This window comes from Cuculus canorus, chromosome 12 (genome assembly GCF_017976375.1).
Source record: "Cuculus canorus isolate bCucCan1 chromosome 12, bCucCan1.pri, whole genome shotgun sequence".
NCBI classification, from domain to species: domain Eukaryota; kingdom Metazoa; phylum Chordata; class Aves; order Cuculiformes; family Cuculidae; genus Cuculus; species Cuculus canorus.
The window spans coordinates 7,866,209-7,889,795 of NC_071412.1; positions in this window are offsets into that span (position 1 = coordinate 7,866,209).

The following is a 23,587-nucleotide window of genomic DNA, read 5'->3' on the forward strand; positions in this document are numbered from 1 at the left end:
GGGGCTGATCCAGCCCTCTGAGCTCAGCAGGACTACGGCTGCTGTAGTGCTCAGGGCAGAGAACTGCATCGGTCTTCATTGTACTCAAAAAGGGGAAATTTAACTTCACTCACTGTGTTACAGAGCAAGACATTTAACTGTTTAGGAACTTACAGGGTCTTTTTTGATGGGATGCATTTTATCCATGAAAAATGTGGAAATTAAAACCTGTACAAATCGAGCATGTCAGCTGAAGTATGAAACTGTAATCTGTGTTCTTATTTGAGCTCTAATTTTATGTCTGCTGGTACTCCCTTGTACAGAACTTCAGCAAACATTTATATCTCTCTTAATTATCCCTTTTCCCTATCAATTTCTCTTATGTTCAATAAATGATCCTTATGCCTGTTGGTTTAAGACTTCCTTGCAAAGTTGTTTTCCCCTGTTTTTCCATAAGCCAGATATTTTAATTTCTTGCACTATGCCTCATTTGCTAGTAACAATGATATATATTCCCTTTCCTCATGTATTTATTTTTACAGAGAGATGCAGCCGTTCATCACATTCAAATGAAGAATTATTACCTAGCTATTATTATTATTGCTGCTGATGGTATGTAAACAACTATAATGATGTGTGGGCTTGTGTAGGAGCGAAGACCACAATAAAGATGTTGCCTTAGGGGGAATGAATGAGGAAAACTTGCAAAGATTTAACCAGTGCACCCTCACCCTCCTTTAATTGCTCACTTCATCTCCATGGCCTATTTCCTTTGGTCTTGTTCACCCACTGAATTGGATTGGGAGCAGCTGGGCAATGCGGTCCCTCCTCAAAATAAATCTAGACATCACTGCCACAAGAAGGACACATGCCAAAGCGCTTGAGAACATAAACGACGTGGGAAAAAGGGATTCACTAGCACTGTTTTGAATATGGATGGAGGGGTGTGTGATGAGGAAGGGGTGTTTTAAGCATGTGGGAAAGAAAAAAGAGGACTAGCACATATATTACGGATATGATGGCCCAAGGAAGGCTAGAGGATGACCTGGAATGAAGGTTTCAGAGACAACTACTGGGTTAGTTTAGGTCCTGTACATAAGAACATACTCTTCTTACTTTGGTTTCTTTGTCTGGGATATGAGTCTTTTTCATCTACATTCTTAGCACTTAAACAGGCTTACTCTAAAGGTATGAGGCTCTGATGTTCATTTCTCTACTATCTGGAAAAAACCAGCAATAAATCGTGTATTTGCTCAGCTGCTCAAAGGCAGTTACACTGCCACAAGGTTCCATCAACTTTGGCTAAACTATGTGGGTATGTGATGGGGAGAAAAAAACCCCACACTAATCTTTGAGCTCTTCAGTTATGTTTGCAAGCAAAGAAAAACTCAGCAGAATATAGGGAAGGAGCATGAAGAGAGAGCCAGGGCTGAATGGAAGAAACTAGCACTTTGGCAGCCCCATAAAGAAAATTCAGACTAATAAAGTAAGTTCAGTCTCTTTATACTCTGCTGCCAGCAATTTACTGCCCTAAAAATGAAGGCAGTTGGCTTTAGGAGGATCAGCCTTCAAGACAGTAAAACTTCAGTATCATGTATTAGGCTGGCTTCCCTTCTCACAAGTGTGAGGGTGAGCAGAAGAAAGAGGCATCAGCCTGGTCATCCGCATCCCACAGCTTCTGGCTGCTGCACACTGGACACCAGCCTGACCTGACAAAGCTGTCCAGGGAAGTGATGTTTGTAAACAAGGGACAAACAGAGCGGCTTGTGGCAACAGGTGTTATTTGGGAAAGTGCAGCCTTGGTCATCGGCTTCCTAAGACCAATGCAAAGGGCTTCTCTTGATATCAGCTCATAACACTCAGAGCTCCAGGACAGACCCACCTGCATGGTTTTCCAGAGCTCTCGTGGCCTTTCCTAGAACTGGGTTTCCATTTAAAGATCCAGACTTGCTGCTGTTTAAGCCTTGTTCCAGTACATTCCTTAATGCTGACTTATTCCTGGTTTTGTCTGTTTCCTTTCTAATCTTCTCTTTCTACAAGCTTGTAGGTTTCTTCTGATGCCAATAATTTTCAACAATGAGCATTGTGAGCAAACCAACAGGAGGGAAATCCACTTAGAACCTCCAAAGAGCTTACCGAGCAGTTTTTACGAAGAGCTGACAAAAGTGGAGCAATAATTTAAAATATATTCTATGAATTCAGAAGCTGGTACAGAAATAAATATTTTAGCCTTTTTTGGGTGAGATTGAAAGAAAGATGGAGAAGTGAAAAAGTCATCTGTGTCAAGGATATGGAAGATATCGCTAACCAAACATTTTCAAGATTTAATGTATATCAGAGCCCTAAAAGCTTTGATACTTATTATTTAGCATTCCCTACTGTATTTTGAAAGAGCTTCCCTAGTTTAAGGCCCCATTCAGATCTGTCACTTTAGTTCCCACTTACCTCTAACCAGCTAGAAAAACCTATATAAAATAATATACACCCTATGCGGTTCCCCTGTGCCACCAAGACGCAGACTATGTCCAATGCTTTTAATAATGCTAATGCTCCCAGATGTCATCTTCGGTCAGAGTCATCACTTAGGCAAAGTGATCAAGGCAAAAGCAGTAACTCGCTCCAGGCTGAAGAAACGCAAGTGATATCCTTGGCTTCCAGTGACTTTCTGTCCCCACCAGTCCCATGCACCTGAAGACCAAAGCATTCGTTATGAATGTGGGCGTTGCTTTGCATTAAGTTTGTATCTCTGAACCACTCAATGTCAGGTGACAAAGCCATTCTGATTAAATTTCCCCCACACCTCTTCCCAGGCTGAACAACACATACATTTAAATGGAAGACGATACAGTGTGGGAACACACTCCGCGGTTTTAGGTTGAGCTGGAAGTGAAATTATGATAGAGTTTTCACACCTTCGCATAGTTCCTTGCCATAAATGTCCACCCCACGTGGAAGACTAATGACATGTTCTTTGAAAAAAATCACCAGCACCATAAAGAAACGTTTCAGCTGTGCAGGGCATGAGATGAGGTTGCACGCACTGATGTTAAGCCACTGGAGCTGGGAGGTTTGGCAAGCAGGCATTGCCTCTTGTGCAAACAGCAAAATGTAGAGGAATGGGGAAAGAAAAATTGTGATATTTGAGAGATACAGATGATTGGATTTGAAGGACACAGATTCATTCTCCTCTGATAATCATACACGCTTAAGTTGTCTTGGTTTGCAAAATTTAATATAATATTCCCTCGATTGTTCTATTGTAGCTTTTATATAGCTTTTTGCTGTTGGTTCATGGTTTTTTTAACTCTCCATCCCTTCCTCCTAAAAAGACCTTTTCCAGCTTCTTTGCTTGTTGCCTTGCATAAGATCCTTCAACAAACTCACAGTCTGTCAAAAGCAAGGCACCTGCATTTCTGATCCCTCGTTGCTTTCTTGGGTAGTTTATGAAAATGGAAGAGCCTGTTTCAGGCATAATCCAATTTGTTCTCTCTCAGCATCATAAGCACATTTGAAGCCAGATAAGACAATTATCACACGGATCTTTAATACCTGCAGTTTATACCTAAAAGGTTTATTCTAATAACTTGGTTTTCAAGTGCCATGTGCTCAAGCACAGTGACGGGGGCTCTGCAGCAGTGAGACAGCAAAACTGTTCCTGTGGCGGTTTGCACAACCGTGCAGCATCAGCGCTAGGCATGTTTTGGAGGAGAAAGCATACTCAGAGCAACAACGTAAGGGTATAGATTGCAGCGCTCCTCAGGGGAAGCGGCACAGGGCAGGCAGAACAAAGGAGTCGACTCCTCGCTGCATGGTGGCACGCGACCAGGGCTACAAAGATGATCAGAGGGCTGGAGCACCTAGAGGACAGGCTGAGAGAGTTGGGCCAGTTCAGCCTGGAGAAGAGAAGGCTCAGGGGAGATCTTATAGGGCCCTTCCGGTACTTGAAGGGGCTGCAGGAAAGCTGGGGAGGGACTATTCATAAAGGCTTGGGGGGATAGGACCAGGGGAATGGGTATAAACTGGAGAGGGGCAGATTTAGACTGGACATAAGAAAGAATTTCTTCGCCATGAGTGGTGAGACACTGGCACAGGTTGCCCAGGGAGGCTGTGAATGTCCAATCCCTGGAGGTGTTCAAGGCCAGGTTGGATGGGGCTTTGGGCAGCCTGATCCAGTGGGATGTCCCTGCCCATGGCAGGGGGGGGTGGAACTGGATGATCTTTAATGTCCCTTCCAACCCAAACCATACTATGATACAATGATATTATGACTTCCCTATGTAATGGTACAGAGATGCTCCAACACTTTCATCACATTCAACATGGAGGAGGATTTCAGAAAGCACCCAGAGAGAGAGTTCTTACTGAAATGTTTTCATAATCACTTAATTTTCTGTTAACAAATGGGACTTGCATATGTAATGTTTAGCGCCTTATAGAGTGAGAACCCACAGCCACATTCAAAGCTGATCACCAAAAAGTCAATATTTTCAAGAGAGCTCAGTGAAGTTGCTAGCAAGCCTGCAAACATTTGCTTTTTAGCGCTCTGCGTGAATACTGATATCACAATATATAGTTGCTTATTAGAAAAAGAATCTGATTTCTAATTGAATTACCAGCTTTTTACCATTGTTTATGACTCAGGGTGCAGAACCGAAATATTCTAATTATTTCATGATAAGAAATGAAGATAGGAACTTACAATTTCATCATGTGGAATAGTCTGTGACAGTGTCTATTTTCAAAAGATAAGGTCTGATCTGATAAAGAATTAGTTTGTTTCACTTATATGAGCAGAACCGATAGATACCAGAGAAGGTAGCCAGGAGTATCTTGGCAGAGCTAACGTCAGGCACTTTGTAGTTCAATTTAATATGCACCCTTTGAGCAGTATTAGTGCTTGTATTTGGTCAACAGTGAAAAATCAAGTATATTATGACCACTTACTGTAGATTTGCAAGTAAAAAAGTGGTATATTTTGTGGGGCAAAAATTAATTGATTTCAAAGCGTTTATAAAATCCTATAAGAATAAGTTACAACAGCAGTTCAAGAATCACACCACTTCCCATAGCTATGCATCTAGGGCACTACCCTACTTTCTTATCAATCCAAACATAAGAATATTTTATAACAGTGAGGAGTTAAGACTCTTTGATGTTTATGTGCTTCTTTGGTGAATTTTACTAGGAAGATCTTATATCTAATGCTATTTTAGCTATCTCTTGATATATCCACGCCATCAGAATAGCGCAGCTCCAAAGGTCTGTGGAGCATTTCTTTAGGGACTTCATTAGTGTAAGATATCCTGACTCAGTATATGGGCTACTTTTGATGCATCATTCATACATACAACATTCAACTCTACATCACGGGGCTGGAGTGGGGGAGGAGGGGAATATTTTGTGTGGCGATTTATAAGTTACTCAAACCGTGTTCTAAAATTAAAAGGTATTATTTGTGTATGTATATCATTAACTAAATATTTTCAAACAATAAAAAGCTCACTATCATCTTGTTCCCACACGACCAATTAGCCATTCAGATAATTTGACCTGCAAGTTACCCAGGATGTTTCAGAGTGAACTGTCTGATCCGCACCTTAACCCACAAAACGTGAGTTGTGGTGAGTGTGGGGGTCAGTGGAGAAAGCAGATGCTTCAAAGATAGGAGGAACTGATCAGATTTGAGATGACTGAGGAGTGGGCTGAGTTGCTCAGAGGATGCTTCTTTTCCCCTATGCCTTTGCCTTTTTGAAGGAACTGCAACAGATCAGAGCTGAAGCAGATAATGTCCTTTTGTTAACCTGCTCATCCCAGGGGAAATTGCTCACATTTAGCCAGAAAGAAAATTCTCAGTGAGTAAATGATGGAATGGGAATTTTGCTTTTTCTGGAAGATGGCATTTGGCCCTAAGAGAGGCAGAGATTATCCTTTCTCTGTGCTTCTTATTTATACCTTAAGGAGCTGACAGCTCTTCTAAAAGCAGTCTGACGGGGTTTAGACAGTCTGAGGTTTAAAATTAGGCACTGGAACTAATAGGCTGTTATTGTCTCATAATTATATTTGACATGATGCTCTTAACTCTTTTCTGAAACATCATCCCACATCAAATGGAATCAGGATGCCATAACTTGGTTTGCAGCAGGAGACATCGGCCACCCTCTGACGTGGGAGTACCACAGCTGCTGCTCTTCCCAGCTCCCTCTGGGCAATGCACAGAGGCCCCAGCTCGACAGAAACAGCCCACTGGAGTGAGGCCGTACCTTTAGTCGCAAACTTAAATGAAAAGACGCTGCTTAGGTTTGCTGCTTGGAGACCTAGCTGCGAGGCACAACTCTGTCCTGCCCCTTCCTCACACTCTTGAGCAGAAGAAGCAGTTTGTTGTTGGCCCATTCTAGCAGCTCCTTACAACACCTCCAGTAGTGGTTCAGGTGTCCTGGCTGGGGCAGCATATGGACAGAGACAAACCAAGCTGGAATTTTCTTTTCTCTGCCACCCTATCAGTGGTGTGGGAAGCTGTATAGACATTCCCTTCTCCCTTTGTCACAGTCCAGGGCTCTCAGTAAGCATGTTTTCATCACAGGAGTCAGGCAGGCACCAGTTTACTGTCAGCAGAAGGAAAAATAAAGGGTTGCAACTCAAGTCCCTTTAGTTACGCGAGGCATTCACAAGCTTCAGGTTTTAAGTTTTTTGCCCAAGCTGCTGGAGCAGTGACCTTCAAGGTACTGCCTTGACAACTTGTGCTTTTTAATAAAGCACAGTCTGGTGGAAGGGAGTTAATTTACACTGGTTTTCATTCTTTGAGCTCTGTCATCAGTGCACCAGCCTCACTTATTGAATTCCCCTGTCGATAGAGCAACCAACTGCATCACATTCACATCCAAGTGCCCAAATGAAGCACCTGTTCTCAGTTACTTGAGGATTAATTTCTCTTTTCCACTTAGTTCCCTCTCTTTTTCTGTTTTTGGCTGCTGGTTCTCCTGGCACAGACACAGACACTAGTAGGTCCACTGGGGGATAGAGCCACCTTAAATAGTGTTTCTGTTTGCTTAGTACCTTCTTTATTTGACTTGCTCTTCCGTTTCAGCTGCCTCTCTCTCTCATTGAAAGCCCAGTTCAAACCAATCTGTGCAGCCTAATGCAAGCCAGCATGATTTTTATGGTAGTGTTATATAAAGCCAATAAAGGAAAAAGGAAAATACCCATATTCCAAGCAGGTCTCTTAGTTTTACCAGGTTCTGCCATCAAACATACTATCATCCAGGCAAAGCACTTGAGCATGAGCACCTTAAAGAACCAAGCAGATCCCCCAAGGCCGGCTCTTCACCTTGGCCATGTAGTCCCATGTGTCCTTAGTTACCTCCCAGAGGAACACTAAATGACACTCACTGCAGCATTTTTCAGAGCCAAATCCATAGGTTGCATTATGACCCAGGAACCATTATTTTGTTTTTCCAGCAGTTGTTCTGGGAGAGAGTGAAGAATAGGTCTTTTTGAGTGTCTAAGGATGGTCATTATGGGTTAATTAATGCTTCAGGAGTGATGATATATAAGGGAGTGTTATGCACGTTTAAGATGATTCATGCTGCCTCACTGGATTTAAGTCTAATGGGAAACTTATTTAACTATATTTATGGGTAATGTCCATCCATATCCTAGATATCTCTCTAGGGAGACTTCTCTCCACGGCCAACCAACTTCTATGAAGAAATATGGACTACTTTGTACCCATCCTGGCTGTAAATCTGCTATTAAGAGAACGGTCCATTTACCTTTCTTGCTATGCTAACTCCTGGCTTCCTCCGGCTGGTCCCTCCAGCCAACATGCTCTTCCACTACAGACCCTCAGCCTGCTGCCCCCTCCCAGAGCAAAACCAAGACTTTTATTAAGGAGCTGCATCTCCCCAGGTGGACTTTTTTTTCTCTCCCACTTCTCAGAACCATCAGACACATTGATGGGACAGGTCCGAGCCTGGCTTTTGGCTGTATGAACTACTCCCTCTCCCAGCGCAGCCAGTGCTGCCTTCCCCTCCATCAGTGTTTTCTCTTGTCCCCCTCCCCGAAGTTTGATTCACTTGGGCCCTCAAGGCAGAGCCATTTTTGGATTGGACCTTCAGGGCTAGCTTTTATTTACGTGACATTATGTGATTAATTTCCTGCTGAGGTGGCAGGAATAGAACGGTGACACGACAATCTGTTTAAATTCCCTTTTCTACCTTCTTTTCCCTCTTTTCTTTTATTGTTTCTTGGCTTATGCTAAAGCTCAAGGAACTGCTGTCTAGCAACCCTCCACCATCTGCTGCACTGCTAGCAGAGAGGAGCTATGGCTGGAGCTGTTTTTTCTTCCTTCTTTTTTCCTTTCTTCTCTGCCAGAATTTTGCATGCTCACAGGCTACCTTTGGGCATATTCTGCCGCCACCGACTCAAGGGCCACAAAGGTCTGGGACGCTAAATTAACATCCAGAAAACTTAGTATCAAAATATTCAGGGCTCAATATTACCCTGGTGCCTACAGTAATATAGCAGAGAGAGCAGGCATATAGCATCTCGTACACCTAACTCCTGTAGCTGTGTACAAGAGCATGAAAACAACATTAGCACATGAGTTTGGAGGCACAGAGAGGAAAAAGGAAAGAAAAAGAGAAATTCAAACTCTGCTGAACTCCCTCGCATGGTTCCTGGAGCAACCCTGAACCAGAGCCCTGGTTACCAATGTGGCTGGAACCAGGATCAATACAGCACTTGCTTGTATTGAGACAGAAGTTAAATGCCACCAGCTCAGAAGAATTCCCTGTCTGAGACGAAGCCTTCAAGAACAGAATTTCAGAGAAAACTCGATTGTCTGTGTAATTCTAACTCTTCCACAAAGGTTTTTCATTGCATTAAGAAACACCAACAAATCTCATTTTCCCCATTAGGCAAGTACTGGTGGCTGCACTAACAGTCCAGAGGTATCAGTGATGCTTCCAAAATATGCTGGAGACTTCGTGCATGTAAATGTATCCGTGTCTTACACAGCACAATAGGTTCCTGACCTATTTGGATGCTATGCATGAATATATAAATATTAAATAACAGTTAAACTGCTACATCAATTCAATATCTTGACAAAAACCTTTGACTGAGTTTTTTTCAAACCAGCAAGATTTATATTGTCTTCCCTCTGGGACAGTTTATCCAAGTGTATTGCCATGTTTACCCCATTAGAGCTCTTTGCTGAGTTCAGCTGGAATACACATTGAACAAAAGAAAGTGCAAAGACTTTTTAAGGCAACAAGGAGAAATCTTAGTCTGATCATGTTCCTGTTATTGCTCAGTCTGAGCTGCAGGAACAGGCTGGGGTTGAGTGTAGCATCCCACAATCAGTGATCACCAGCCACAATGCACAAGCAGGGAGTAGGAGAGTAATCTGGCATCCAAAGGCAAGTGATTTTAGCAGCAATCTTACACACGCCCTCCGTCCACATCTACAGAGAACTACAGCAATGCAGACAGCTGGATAAAAAAAGAAGGAAAAAGCATCAAAAGAAGTCAGCCAAATACACTTACCAAGAGTGGAGGGAGGATGACTGTACCCCACATCAATATGACTACAGGGGTCTGACCCATCGAGGTCAGTTTTGCTGCAACAGAGTGAAATTCTGGATGTGGATTACAGCATGCCAGAGTATTTAAGCATTGTCTGTCACTACTCATAGTCTGTCTTACTCCGCTGGCTCATTCCCTAATCGTAGATTTTGTCTATGAAGTGCATACCCAGAACCACCCACAGATTAAAACCCCAATAGCTCACTGACAATAAATGCTAGTGCTTCTCTATTTTTTTAAGCCGATATTGCTATAGAGTAGTAGAGTAGCTGAGAGATCTCTCCAGAGTCTACAAGGTTGAGAGGTCTCTCCAGAGTCTACAAGGCCGTGTCAGGTAGCACGATTTATTGGAGTGGTGGAAAACAGAGAGAGCAGAGAGAAGTGGTGCAGGAAGGTTTGCCTGCCCATGTGACCGGCTGCCACAGCATGCACCCCCTCATCAAATGGGACACTCTCCTATCTGTAAAACCACCCTCTGTCCTTCCACATCTGCTCTGGACCAAGCTCCTGGCCTGTTCTCCAGCACAGGTTTATGACAGGACCTGGAGGACACAGTGGAGACACAGTTCCTCTTGGGCCTAGGGCATTTGTCTTTCATCCTTTTGCTTCTAAGACACTCTGTTATTTCATCCTCTTGGGCCAATCTCTGGCAAATTCATTTCTGCCTACAGTTTCTCCTTGAGAACTACTTTGAGGTACTTTTTACTGCAGAAAGTCCTTTCAATGGCAGCAGCAAGAAACATGACTTTTGATGGCGGTGAGCTCCATCAGTTTGAATCCAACACAAGGCAATGGCATGCTAATGAATTTCCCAAGACTATGTGCCAAACCAAATAAGACAATGGCATTAATAGATCCCCTACAAGACTCTTCTGAATTAGTTAAAGACTTAGGGTCTGTGTTAAAAGATTTTTGTAAACTGAATTTTATGGAGTATATAATTTTTCACAGATGTCTCCTGGATTCTAATTCAAGATATGCACCAGATCTTGCATCAAGCTGAGATAATACAAACCATAATAGCAAGAAACTTGTAACCCAGAGACCCTAAATAAGTGGCAGAAGTGGGATGTCCCTTGCACAGCAATTCAGAGAGATTAAATGTCTTGCCCAAGGTCATGCCAGAAACCAAAGCAAAGATTTCAACCCAGTTGTCCAGCAAACGCCTTAGCTCTTAGGTCTTCTCTTTCCTCCTCAGCACAGAGTGAGAAAAATTATTATAGAAATCTCAAGTTCAAACTACTTGCTACTTGGAGATCCGCCCGTGTCCTGGCTGCTTTATCAGTTTACGTGGAAAGACTCCAAGACATTACTTATATTGACTCAATATTAAATGGTAATAACCACCACGACAGATTTACTGTCTGGCGATGTATTCCTGTCTGCTATATTAACAGTAATGATAAATTTTTTGCTCATTAAAAGATTTAGGTACTTACTCCCTCTAGCAACATTTTGAATTTTCCTGTTCTTGGGAAGATCAAATCCTTATCAACAATGTTGTATCAGGGAAAGATCACACCTGGTACTAATCTACCCCACAAGGCAGGTTTTGCCTGGGAGTGATGTTGTGTTTGAAGGCACCATTTGACTTTCATGCTGTCAGTGCCACGTGGCAGAAGCCCATGGGCAGAGCAGGGATGCTCTGGGAGGAGAGAGTCAGCAAACATCTGCTGTTCTCCGGGGGAAGTTCAGCTCTGATGCTGCAAGAAGCACCTGACAATCATGGTTAGAGGAAATGAGCAGCTCCGGCACACCTCTATGCTGACTGAAAACCAGCAAGACATACAACAAGAAAAAATTATAGTTGCAGACCTACAACAAGTAATATGTTCTCTCTCTCTGCCTCCTAGCAGGAGGGTCCAAAATGGAGAAAATTTGGGGAACCTGGCTTCAGGCACCCCTTCATTGTGGCAAGACAGGAGTTTAAAGCTGTTACCTGTTAGAAACCTTCCTCAGCTCTACAGCTCAGGGCTGAAAGGACACTTGCTCATCCCAGCCCTCCGTCACAGGGTTTACAGCACCTGGCTTCTCCCTGGGGCTGTCATTAAGCGGGCAGATGGACCTTAGTTCCGCAAAAATCTAGCACCTACTGAAGCTGGGCTGTTTGATACGGATTTCAGCAGGGCCAGGCTCTCAAGCTGTGTTTGCTCACTAATTTCTCCTGCCTTCATTTGCATAAGTATGGTATAGGTGACTGAAGTGATGAGAGCATTTTAGTCGACTTCTTGGGTTTTGAGCTGCAGTTTGGTCTTGTCTACTCTTACCAAACCATAAAAGCACTCAATACAGCCTTCTGCAAACATAAAAAATATCCTAAATAGCCCTGGTGCTTCTTCTTGCACCACTGAAAATAGCGTGAGGGAAGAAGAAATAATATTAAGGAAGGCCATACATGCAGCACCGACTCCTTGTTTGTGCTGGCTCTGTACGCACACACAGCGGTGCAAAGGACCTCTTTGTGGCTGTGCCATATGCTGGAGGGAAGTGGTGGGAAATGCGAGATGAATGATTTTTCTGACACCTTCTGCACTCAGACAGGCACTGTGAATCTCACCTTAAACTCATCACTGCTGTTGCTCTCTCGTTAGTAGAAATCACCAGACTGTTAATAACCCCAAGGGAGCACATGCGGTGGCCTCTCCTCTATGTCACCAGGCTGTCCTCTAGCTGGGCTGCTGTTCTGCTCACCTCTATTTATATATAGAGAGGTACATATTTATTTTTTTTCACATACATCAATGAGATAAAGGGAGAGAAATGTCAGAAATTAATCTCAAGATTGGTGCTGAAGATCTGCTTTTCCACACTGAATGTCAGAGTCCATGTCCACCCTTGCAAGATATGAAATAAGGCTAATGAGCTTGTGGTGCAGGAGGTGTGATTCTCCACTCAACTCTAGAGGGACAGAGAAACAGGCACTAGAGGAAATATTATAACTAAACATTTATTTGCTGAGTATCTCTGTTCTTTGCCCACTCTATGATGACAAGGATTCTCATTTTTGTGTGCTGAGCAAGCAAAGAACCGTTTCTGGATGGTGCTAAAGTGCATGTTTAATTTTAGGCTTGTGCCTCTGATTTTGCAGTTCAAACACATGCAGAAACACCGTCCTGAATAATGATGTACTGAGGGGTTGATTGGGGAGGGTAGGAGAAAGACAAAAGCAGCTATGGTATATGACGTAAAACTTCATTAAAGGGCATGTCCATCCAGGTTTTTCCTTCTTTGTTGGCTTTGGTTACCCCATTTGGTATCTGAATGCCACCCATCAAGATTAATAGATATTGCAGGTGATGAATTCTTGCAGGCTTTCACGGAGAGAAGCTTTCCATGCAAACACGAGGGATGCAAAGGCTCAGGCAGTGATCCCAACCCAGATGCACAAAGCACGTCCTCACAGCAAGAACCTCCAGCCTTGGTCATGACCATAGGATAGGTTTTCTCCTGCATGGGATCACCAAGCATCTCTCCCTCCTGTTGCACACACCTGGCTATGTGCATAAAGCACTCACACTTCCCACTCAGACAGCAAGTCACCATAAAGCCCTAAATGTATAAATGCTACACAAAATAGCAACTCTGTGTGAGGGACTTACTCGGCTGCACATCAGGCTGAGAGAATGACCCCAAGCAAAAAAGCCCAGGGTTTCACTCCAGGAAGACAACAGCAGGCTGGGTACCATCACAGGCCTGTGTATAGAAAATTGGAATCAATATTTGTAAGTACTTTGAATAGGTAAGGTAGGACTGTCTAAATTATTCATTCCAATTATATTCTTTGCAAATGTTTCTCTTTTACTCTCATCTTCACTCATTTGTGAATGAGTTTGAATTTTATTTGATGCATTTCTTATAATTGACCAGATGCTGTTTGGGCACACAGTTTCCAAACAGCCTAGGCTGTCTCACAGGCAGCACTGTCTGACTCTTTTTTTTCCCCCTCCTGCTGTTCTTGATTATTATTCTGGCTATATGGTTGGCCATATGTATTCTTTCTGCTTCCTAATTACTCTGAATTTTTTCCAAGGGAAAACTGAACACATATACTCCTGTTGGTTGGGTTTTTTTTTTTTTTTTGGTAGAAGATCTGAAAATTATCATAAATAGGAGAAAAAAAATCCATTCACCCAAGGAGCTGAGAGTAATGAACTGCAAGGAGTGAAAAAATAGACTGAGTTGTTTTCCTGGGCAGAGCAAGTCATCTCTCCTCCTCTCTCAAGTCTTCTCTCCTTGTCCTCTGCTCTTGATTTTCACACGTTCAGCCCTGTAAAAGTGAGATCATCACTAGGCTCTGGAAATTGGAGGATCACAGGATTTCCATGTAATTTTGGATTTGCACTGAAGTTTATCACTGTTGTTGGCAAGAAACGTGCAGCACCAGCCACAAAGCAAGGTCAGGGAAGGCGAGTCATCCCTTGCATAAGCTGCAGCGTCCTTGTTGCAAAGTTTAACCTTCTTAATAAGCGCCAGCAGTTTGATTTAACTAACGCTAAGTGATGCCGGCTGGATTTCACCCCGGGGTCTCTGGCTGTAGGTATTCTGAAGCTTTGATGGGAATATTGCCATTAATCTATGTGGGCAGATTTTTGCTTGATGTTAATGATGCCGAGGTTGCAAGCGCTTGCTTGGGACTAGAGAACTTTTAACTACCGACTGCGTCTGTTCTTAGTTTCCTCTTCCAGCAGTAGGAAATATGATCGATTGACTCCAACGGAGAACTGCTGATTTACACTTAGAGCATCTGAGGTGTTTCATTGATTCCCTCATTGGAAAAAAATTAAGAGGATCATTCTGGCTTAGATTATCAAAATGTGTTCTTTCTGATGGAGTATCTGGGCAGTACATTTAGAAGAGTTTCTCCTCTCCTACACAGTACCGAGTACTGTCATTATTTTGTATCATGTGATGATTTTTAAAAATGTATTCGGCTTTCGCCTTCTATTATCTTGGATCATTAGCCAGCATCCTGTTATGCAATGTGATCAGCAAAGCTTGGTGCAGTATCTCACAATGTGGTATCATTTCTCAAACAGAGCATGCAGTGGGGAAGAAATTAATTTCTCAAAGCTGCGGCATCATTACTGACACAGTAAAATCAGATGGCTTCTCTAGTTGTTTTAAATGGTTTAAAATGCTCAGGCTGAACACTGAGCTGAGAACATTGGAGATTTATTTAATATATCTATTTCCAGGACAAGAGGGCTATTTTCTTTTAGGACATGATTACATTGGTGAAGGAAACCTACCTGTGCCCCCCTAGGTTTCCCTTTTGTATTTTTTCGGAGCTATCAGAGCAAACAAGGGGGATGAAAGCCCTGGGAAAAGCAGATCTCCTTTCGCAGCCTCTCCAATACCATCCTGCAGGGCAATAATTTAATTAGTGCCTCGAAGACTGCCTCCTGTCCCTGGGCAGGGTGCAAGCTGAGGATCCAGCCATAGATTCATCAGACAGGTCAGTGTCCTGTATGTGTGCTATACAGTCCCAGAGCATCCCTCGCCACAGCACAGATGGGAGATGTTGGGTGCAGCCCCTCAGCCTGCCTGTTCTGCAGGACACGGTAACGCACAGACTGAAATGGTCTAAGAGCTCTTTGCCCCAAGGCAGGACAAAAACTGTTGTGTGATTTTCTCTGAAGGAATGATAAATGGACCACTGGGAAGCTGCTGAAAACAAAAATGCTATGCCTTTTTGTTCAAATGCCTGGACCCCTTTCGTATATACAAAATTTATACTTATAAATCACTCACACAGAGGCATTCATGCAGATAAAGTGCTGTGCACCACTTTGAAAAATTACCTCTAGAAATATGGTTCAAATGATGCAAATCCAAAGATGCAATATGGTGTAGAGAACTCATTAAAACCCTTGCTTCGAGAAGTTTCTTTAAAAACTGTTATCTGTGCTGGAAAAGGAGAAAAAAAGCAATCTGAGCCTGAAAGCAAAATTAGTTTGTTTCTTCTTTGGGAACAGAATAGCTGAAGTTCTTTTCAGATACTTCTTTGCAGTTTTTCCATCCCTGAACTGTTATCCATAAATAAATAAAGTAAACAAGACATTTGTCCTTCTTGCCCACTAAGCCCCAAAGATGTGAGAAGACATCAGCTTTCCTGCTCAAGCTGTGACCTGGTGTGCATATCAGCAGCTGGTGGAATTGACTCTCTGAGGCAAAGAGGACACCTCTCCACCTGCTTTGCATTTATTAGCTTCAACTTAAGAAAACACCAAACACACATTCCAAACATATATCTTCCAGCAGTGCAGCTGGAAAACTTATTTTTTGTCAGAAGGTCTGTTAAGCAGTCCACAGGAATCCAGGCAAGTGCCCCAATGTCCTAACAACCCCCCAAATCTGAGCACAGAATGAATTCACTGAACCAGACCTGTGGAGAAGTTCCTCAACCCTTACATACAAAAGCAGAGACAAGCTTCCACCCTGATAACCACAGCAAAATGCCCAATTCTTCTTCATCCAGTCCGGATCACAAGATATTCCCCTCACTGTTCTGGGGACAGCAGAGTCATTGGATTTCTGAGGACCACTCATGGACAGAAGGCAATGACACCTAAAGCTCCCACTGTCACTGCTGGGCTGAGCCTGGGTGAAGTGTTCCTGGTGGATTCATTTCCTCAGACAGACTGGGCTCCAGATCACAGAGCAGCCAGCAAGGATATCCAGCAGGTAGCCAAGACTCACTGCTGACCATTGCTCCAGCATGAACATCGTTCAGTAGCCAGAAGCATCTGCTCCGCAGCCACCTCACCCTCAAACCCTATTAGTCTTGCAGTTCTTGAAACTTGCCCCAAAAGGTTCTGGAAACTATTTTCTCGCCTTATTTGTCCTCTGCTGCTTTAAAAATGTAGCATTTGTGAGAACGCAGTTGCATCAGACAGCCTCGAACACTCTGAACACCAGAGTCTGCAAAGAATTCTGCCTTTCTAATGCACATCTTAGGAATGTAAATTTTTGCAAATAAGGCATGTTGTTAAACATTATGGATACAGTTTATGTGTTTGTGGATATCGGAGAATCTGGCAATGTTACACTCTGGTGACATGATTCCAACTCCAAAAATTCAAAAAATCATTGAAATGCTGTCAGTCACGTGTGCAGCTTTTCTTTGTGGACTGCTGCTCCTATCAGCTGCCTGGGACTACCAGTTGGTAAGAGAAGGGCACAGATCACAGGCACATTCCAAATACTTGTCTTTTCCATGTATTTTTTCAGAGAGAAGCAGCATATTTCAAAGGGAAACAGGATATTTCTCTCTTTATTTCAGAGATATGCAAGGCCAGATAGACCTTTAACTGCTTTAGGAAATTGCAATGAAAGCAGCAAAGCATGAATTACAGATATGCCAAACTTTTTGCCTTTCTTCCTCTCTCTCTGCTAATACTAGGCAAGCCTTACAAATGGTACAGTTACCAGGTGTCTAAGCAATATGACACCGCTACTTCATTCACCTTGTTACCCAAAGCTGAACTTAGCGCGACACATAACTCAGTGCTAAAACGAGAGTGATCTCGATTGAACCTTCAACTCATTTTTCTAAAAAAATGAAGTAATTTCTATTATTCTGTATAAAAAACAAGGCAGCAGAAAGTGGCAGTGTTGGCAGGTGTTCATTCTGCAGCTTTACAAAAGAAGAAGCCGGGATGGGAAAGTTAAATGATGTACCCAAGGTCACACCACCCTTCACGTAACCAATACACTGTTGCCCAGTTGAAAAAGGCCTGTTTCTCCCCAGCTAGGGAAGCTGTTATTTCGTTGTGTGCAGCTTCCATCAGAAATACTAGTTCAAGTTTTGGTTATCCAGTTTGCAAAAAGAAACCCTAAGGGGAACGTTTGCTAGTGATTTCCTGAAGCAAGGATATAAAGCAGCAAAGGTTTTACACTGGTGTATTTCATGTCTGCTTGAAGGACCTGGGGAGTGGCCCAGTGAAGGATGGCAATTCATTTCCATTCCTTTCCCTTATTTTTGCCTGTTTACCCATAAATCTGTTCTTTGTTTGACATAAAAAATACAAAAACTTTGGATGGCAGCCTGAGATGTGAGAGATTGACGAGCTGATGGGGAGGTGGCTAAACATGCACTCCTTCATTACCAGGGAGTAACTCACTACAGAATTTGCATCTTTTCTGCTTCTTGTTACGAAGAGTTTGAAGTTTGCAGTAAGGGTTTTGGAGTAGGATATTGTTTCACTTTTGCCCTGCTGGTGAATCTCCAGTGACTCGATTTGCCGAGAAGCATCAACACCTCCTCTGCAGGTATTGCAATGTGCATGATGAGAGAGGCACTGACAGGCTGAGAGAGTTGAGGTTGTTCAGCCTGGAGAAGACAAGGCTCTGAGGAGACCTTGTAGCGACATTCCAGTACCTGAAGGGGCCACAAGAAAGCTGGAGAGGGGCTGTTTACAAAGGCTTGTAGAGATAGGATGAGGGGCAATGGGTATAAACTGGAGAGGGGCAGGTTTAAACTAGACATAATTTCAGTGCATCAATTTCAGTGGCATTAGGCTTCCTGTCCAGACACTGAACCAAAGTCCAACAAAATAGAAGAGCAACAAAACTGGTGAGGGGCTGGAGAACAAGTCTTATGAGGAGTGGCTGGGAGAGCTGGGGTTGTTTAGCCTGGAGAAGAGGAGGCTGAGGGGAGACCTTATTGCTCTCTACAACTACCTGAAAGGAGGTTGTGGAGAGGAGGGAGCTGGGCTCTTCTCCCAAGTGATAGGGGAGAGGACAAGGGGGATGATGGCCTGAAGCTTCGCCAGGAGAAGTTCAGGCTGGACATCAGGAAAAAATTTTTCACAGAAAGGGTCATTGGGCACTGGCAGAGGCTGCCCAGAGAGGGGGTTGAGTCACCTTCCCTGGAGGCGTTTAAGGGATGGGTGGACAAGGTGCTGAGTGGCATGGTTTAGGGAGTGTTAGGAATGGTTGGACTCGAAGATCCAGTGAGTCCCTTCCAACCTGGTGATTCTATGATTCTCTGAAAATCCATTGAAAAAGTCTGTCATAGTTTCTGATGCTGTGTTGCTCTTCATTCACATGCAGATTTCACAAATTAAATGCCTGTCCAGTCCCTGATATTCACGACAAAATTCCTATGACTTGCAGTGACATGAACTTTTGCAACAGCATTTAGTATAATGCAATCCTTTTTCTTTCTGTGACTTGTTTCTCTTCCTAGGGAGCTTGGGAACAATACTGCTTTACGAAAGCAAGAGTGAAAGGAAAGTTAGCCAAGAGCCTTATTTATGTGCTCGACACTCACAGATGGTCAAATAAATAACCTCTGCCAGAAGGTTGCACTAGAACAGCTTTTAAAACCAGAGCCTGTATATCCAGTCTTCTGAGTTCATGAGCTTATTAAGTTTTTAAAACCAGTTCTGTAATTCTCTTTAATTCCAATAACCTTTGCATGGGTTGTTGACACTTCTATTGAAACTGCCAGATGCTGTTAACTGGACTTGCCAGTCGGTTTTACATGTGCAGGTGCTGCTGTTGTGAGTAGCTTTGTGCAATTAATTCAGCTGTCACAGAGACTTTGGAAGCCTGTTGGGGGTCAGATTCTATCACTCTATTTTAGGGATGATTGAGAATCCTTCCCATCCAAAGCTAATCTCTAGATGGACCACATAGGAATTGAATCCCAGCCCACTTCCAAGCACAGGGACTGCTCACTTTCTGTCCCAAGCACTGGAGTCAGAACAACCAGCCTGAGGCAGCTAAAGTGGTTGCACCATGGGCTGAAGTAAATAATTCCCTTTCCAAGTCAGATGCTGCAATAATACTGCCCCAGGGCAGCAAAACTACTTGCAGGGTTACTAGAAGTTTACAACACATCATTGTTAAACATTTCAGTCTGGATCCATCTCATCTAACAAAACCTCTGCAGTATCCCTCTCTAAGGCAGGCAATCAGGCGTGCAAAGATACCACTGGATACACCTTCCTGGGGAGCCAGACTACAAAAACTCAGCATCTACCCTGTGCCAAGTACCCAAAACCTTTCTGCAGTAAATCATCAGAGCCAGTTTTACTCTCCTAAAGTTTCTGCTGCTTTGTGACACTCTGCGTTGGCAGCACACTGCCAGCCTGATCGCTCTGTATAGCTTCTAACTCCTCCCAGCCTGACTGCCTGCAGCCAACTAATGTGCTGCTCCATAGTAGTTTTAAATAGAGATTATTGACTGAATGCTTTTCCCCCCAATAAGTTCCCAGATTGATACATGAGGGAAACCAGTATCGATAACAGCTAAAGATCATCACAGTGCTTCGCACCACGGGACACTACAGGATAAATTCTAAGTTGTTATTATGGTCACTGTCTCTTCAGTTCAGTTCTGCTCCACATTTTAGAGCTTAGATAATTAGAAGGGAAGACAGAAATATGTAATGGAAAAGAGAGACCGTGGATCTTAAGTGAAAACCTAGCTGAAATGGCAAGGTGGCTCCAGAGATCGGTCGCTGACCTAGAATTAATCTTCGTTGCTCAGGGTGGCAGTGACTCATCCTCCCTGTGGGCCGATGCACAATGCCTTAGAAATAAATATCCTGTGCTGGCTGCAGGTCTCTGCAGCCCCTTGGCAGGCAGGTCTCCAGAGACCCCTGGATGCAATAGCACTGGCAGCCACCAGAGCTGAAAGCATGGATCACCCACCACTTTAGGCTCTTTGCCTCAGACAACTTTGTTCATCTCCTACCATTAATTGCAAGGGAATTTCTTCTGCTTTAATGTACTGTTACCCAATACGATCAGTACTCAGATCTGAACTGCTTCCAGACCCAAGAAAAGACAGAGTTCTTATGGTCATAAGAAAGCACTGCTATCGTGGACTAATATGTTATCGGTTCCACAGCCCATATCGTACTGCTGAGTGGGACTTGGGTCTCAAGGCACTGCTATTTTTCCTCTGCAATGAATGAGAACTACAACAGTCTGGGGGAACAAGTCATCTGGAACAGGACAGACAAGAAGGGAACCCTATGGGACTGTAAGCTCCTCATGATTTTAAGGAATTAGGGAGCATCCTTGCTTTGTTTTAGCAAGCCACGCTCAGGCCTGGGCTCCAACTTTGGACTTGTTACCAGCTCAGCCTGGTAACTTGGATTGAACATATTCCTGCATGATTGCTTCTTCCATTTGATAGTGATGGTGGGAATGATATGAGGGATTTAACAAGGGAGATCTATAAGTGTCAAATATTTTTATTGACCTGACTGCAAACCACGGTTCAGTGGTCCCACACCAGTTACCGCCAGACAAGGATCTGGCCCCACCATCGCCTCTGGCAGGCAACTTCCCCAGACCTGCTCTCCAGGGTGATGCTGAGCAGAACTGGCAGGTGGATTGGTGGTGGTAGACCTGTGCTGCAGTCTGGGGTGTTCTGTGTATCTCTCTCCTCCTCTTACTAATTACATAATATTGTGAAAAAATGTGAGATTTCTCATCTAATGTCTGTACTTCATAAAATCATGTTTAGACAGACAGTCGATAGAAGAGAGGTGTCTCCTCCTACCCTGCAACCTGACATTTAACAGCATAACTTAAACAATGACACTTATTCCCCAGTGAAACATCAGAAAACAGTGAGCAGTGGAGTTCTGACATAACATTTAGTCAGGCACAGCACGAGTTCAGAAGCAAACCAGCAGAATCAGCATATTTTCTTTTGTTTCTCTTACAAACTCTCATGTCAAGAGTCTCAGCAGTTGTTCTTCAGCAGGCATTTATACTGTTGCACGTTGCATTACGCTGCTATTTATTCTTTCCTGGCTTTGCAAGAGGAAAGCAGAACAGCAGACAAAGGCATGTGGAATTAACACATCCAAGAGAGCAATTCAGGGAGCGAATATTAAAGCAGGAGAGTGATGCGACACATCATCACCCTGAAGCTGTAGTTTTTTCCACTGAAGTAACAGTGCTGCTGCCTGTGTGGAATTCATCCACTGGCAAGAACGTGGTGCTGGTGGCACATTAATTTGATGAATGCTCTAGCAAAACCGATGGTCTCCCCAGCTATTTCTACTGTGAAATTAAGAACAGATTCAATACTGGCTTTATGAACACTGATCACTGTCTATGTTGGCACAGATCTACCGTACACATCCACAGTGAAAGATTTCAGCTTGCATTCCCATCATATATCCCATCAGGTATGGCATCCACACACCTAGTTAATAAAGTTATGTTTATACACGTTTGGCCTTCGGGACTGGCTTTCACATGAGCAAAGCGGTGTTTGGAGGCTCTGTTCCTAGAGATTTGTGTTCTGCATTTTCTCCGTGTCCACACAGTGCAAACCATACTAATTTTGTCAGCTGCTAGCCCAGTACTCCCAGTTAGGCCAGTAGTGGCCAGATTGAGACATTCTTGCTTGGCTGATGGAGTAGCCTATTTCTTTCCTGCTCCTAACAGGGCTTTAGTGCTTGCCACCATGAGCCAAACACTGTGTTACTAATTGTGGGCACAAAAGCACAAGAAGCAACTCGCTGGAACCCATGTCCCATGTCAGTTCCTCTCTCATGCTGTGAAACACGGTGAATAATAGTTTTGAGTTCCCTTCAGCCTCTGGATCCATGATTTTGTTAAACTCAGTCACATTTTCCCACGCTCTCTCTTCTTCAAATGGGGAGACTCGGTCTCCTCTCATAAAGCAGCTGTTTCACTCACCTCAATCATTTTGGATTACCTGTTTTTCACTGCTGATGGACACTTTGGAAACAGGTACACAATCAAGCCCAATGGCTAGAAAACTTACGGTTATTTCAGTCCCAAATCAGTATCACTGGCAGGCTAACACCTAACCGTACATGGCTTATATTCATGACCTACAGCAATAACAAAATCTGCATGAGTGGTCTGTCAGTTTAAGGGAAAATTTGCAAAACACTACAGGTTCTCAGCACTCTTCTGACCTCAAAGTGTTCCTCTCTTCTTCTCAGATCTGTGAGTAACACAAATTTACCCAGAAGGTGCCATTGTGCGGGTGGAATAAGATCTAGATGAGAACCACTTGGCTCCAAATCAGCTGAGAGAGAATAGACAGCCATCGGTGAGCAGCTGGGACCATGGTGAAGTAATGGAAAAAACCCAGTTACCTCACCCTGTGTTCACAGCATCTCCTCTGTTCGAGAAGATGGATGGGCTTGGGGTCATAGAAGCCTCATCTGCTACAGCACAGCCATGGCCAAAAACAAGTGCTGATTTTTAAGCTAATTTCCACAGGCTCCTTTTGTGCCGACTCCCTACCAATAAACCACCTCATACATTCATGGGTAGGAGTGCTTAGCAAGTATGGAATTTGAGCCATTTGAACTGTGGGGTGCATCGTTATCCTGCCACCCACACACCAGACACCATGTTGTGGAGGGATATAACCATCTCCCTCCTACTCAGATAATTGCTCTCCCAGAAAGAAGCTGAGGTTCAGCTCCTTCCCCCATGAGCAGCAGATGGCCCAGAGAGCTGCAGGACATGTGCTGGGCGAGTTGAAGCAGATGCAGGCTCTGCCCTCGCAGAACACGGAGGCCTACCAAGCTATCAAGGGTACATCTCTGGTTGCTCCTGAAGCAGCCCAACAGGCTCCCCCACTTCTTGTCCAGCCAACAGGCATTTCTCAATAGTAAAGACATTAAGTCGTTTTATAGCATCAATGCCATCATCAGCATTAGACTCTTTGGCCAGTCAAAGCACATGAACTGCCCATACAGAATGGGGCGGTTGCAGCAACTGAGGTGCAAGCAGACCAAGGGAATGCACATGGGACTTTTAATAATCAAAGCAAGGTTTGTAGAATAAATGCAAGGAGAAGCAAACATTAAATTCACCAATTAACCAAATCGCTGTCTACGGTGTTTCCTGAAGACGGCTTTAATCATCCCAGAAAGTTAAGACAACACCAGAAAAAGATATGTATGAACAGAGAGGGCTGATTTTCTGTTCCCCTTGAATGCCCTATTGCTGGGTTTAGGACTAACAGTAAATGCAAACAGAAGCTGCAGTTCATCCAGCACGTAGC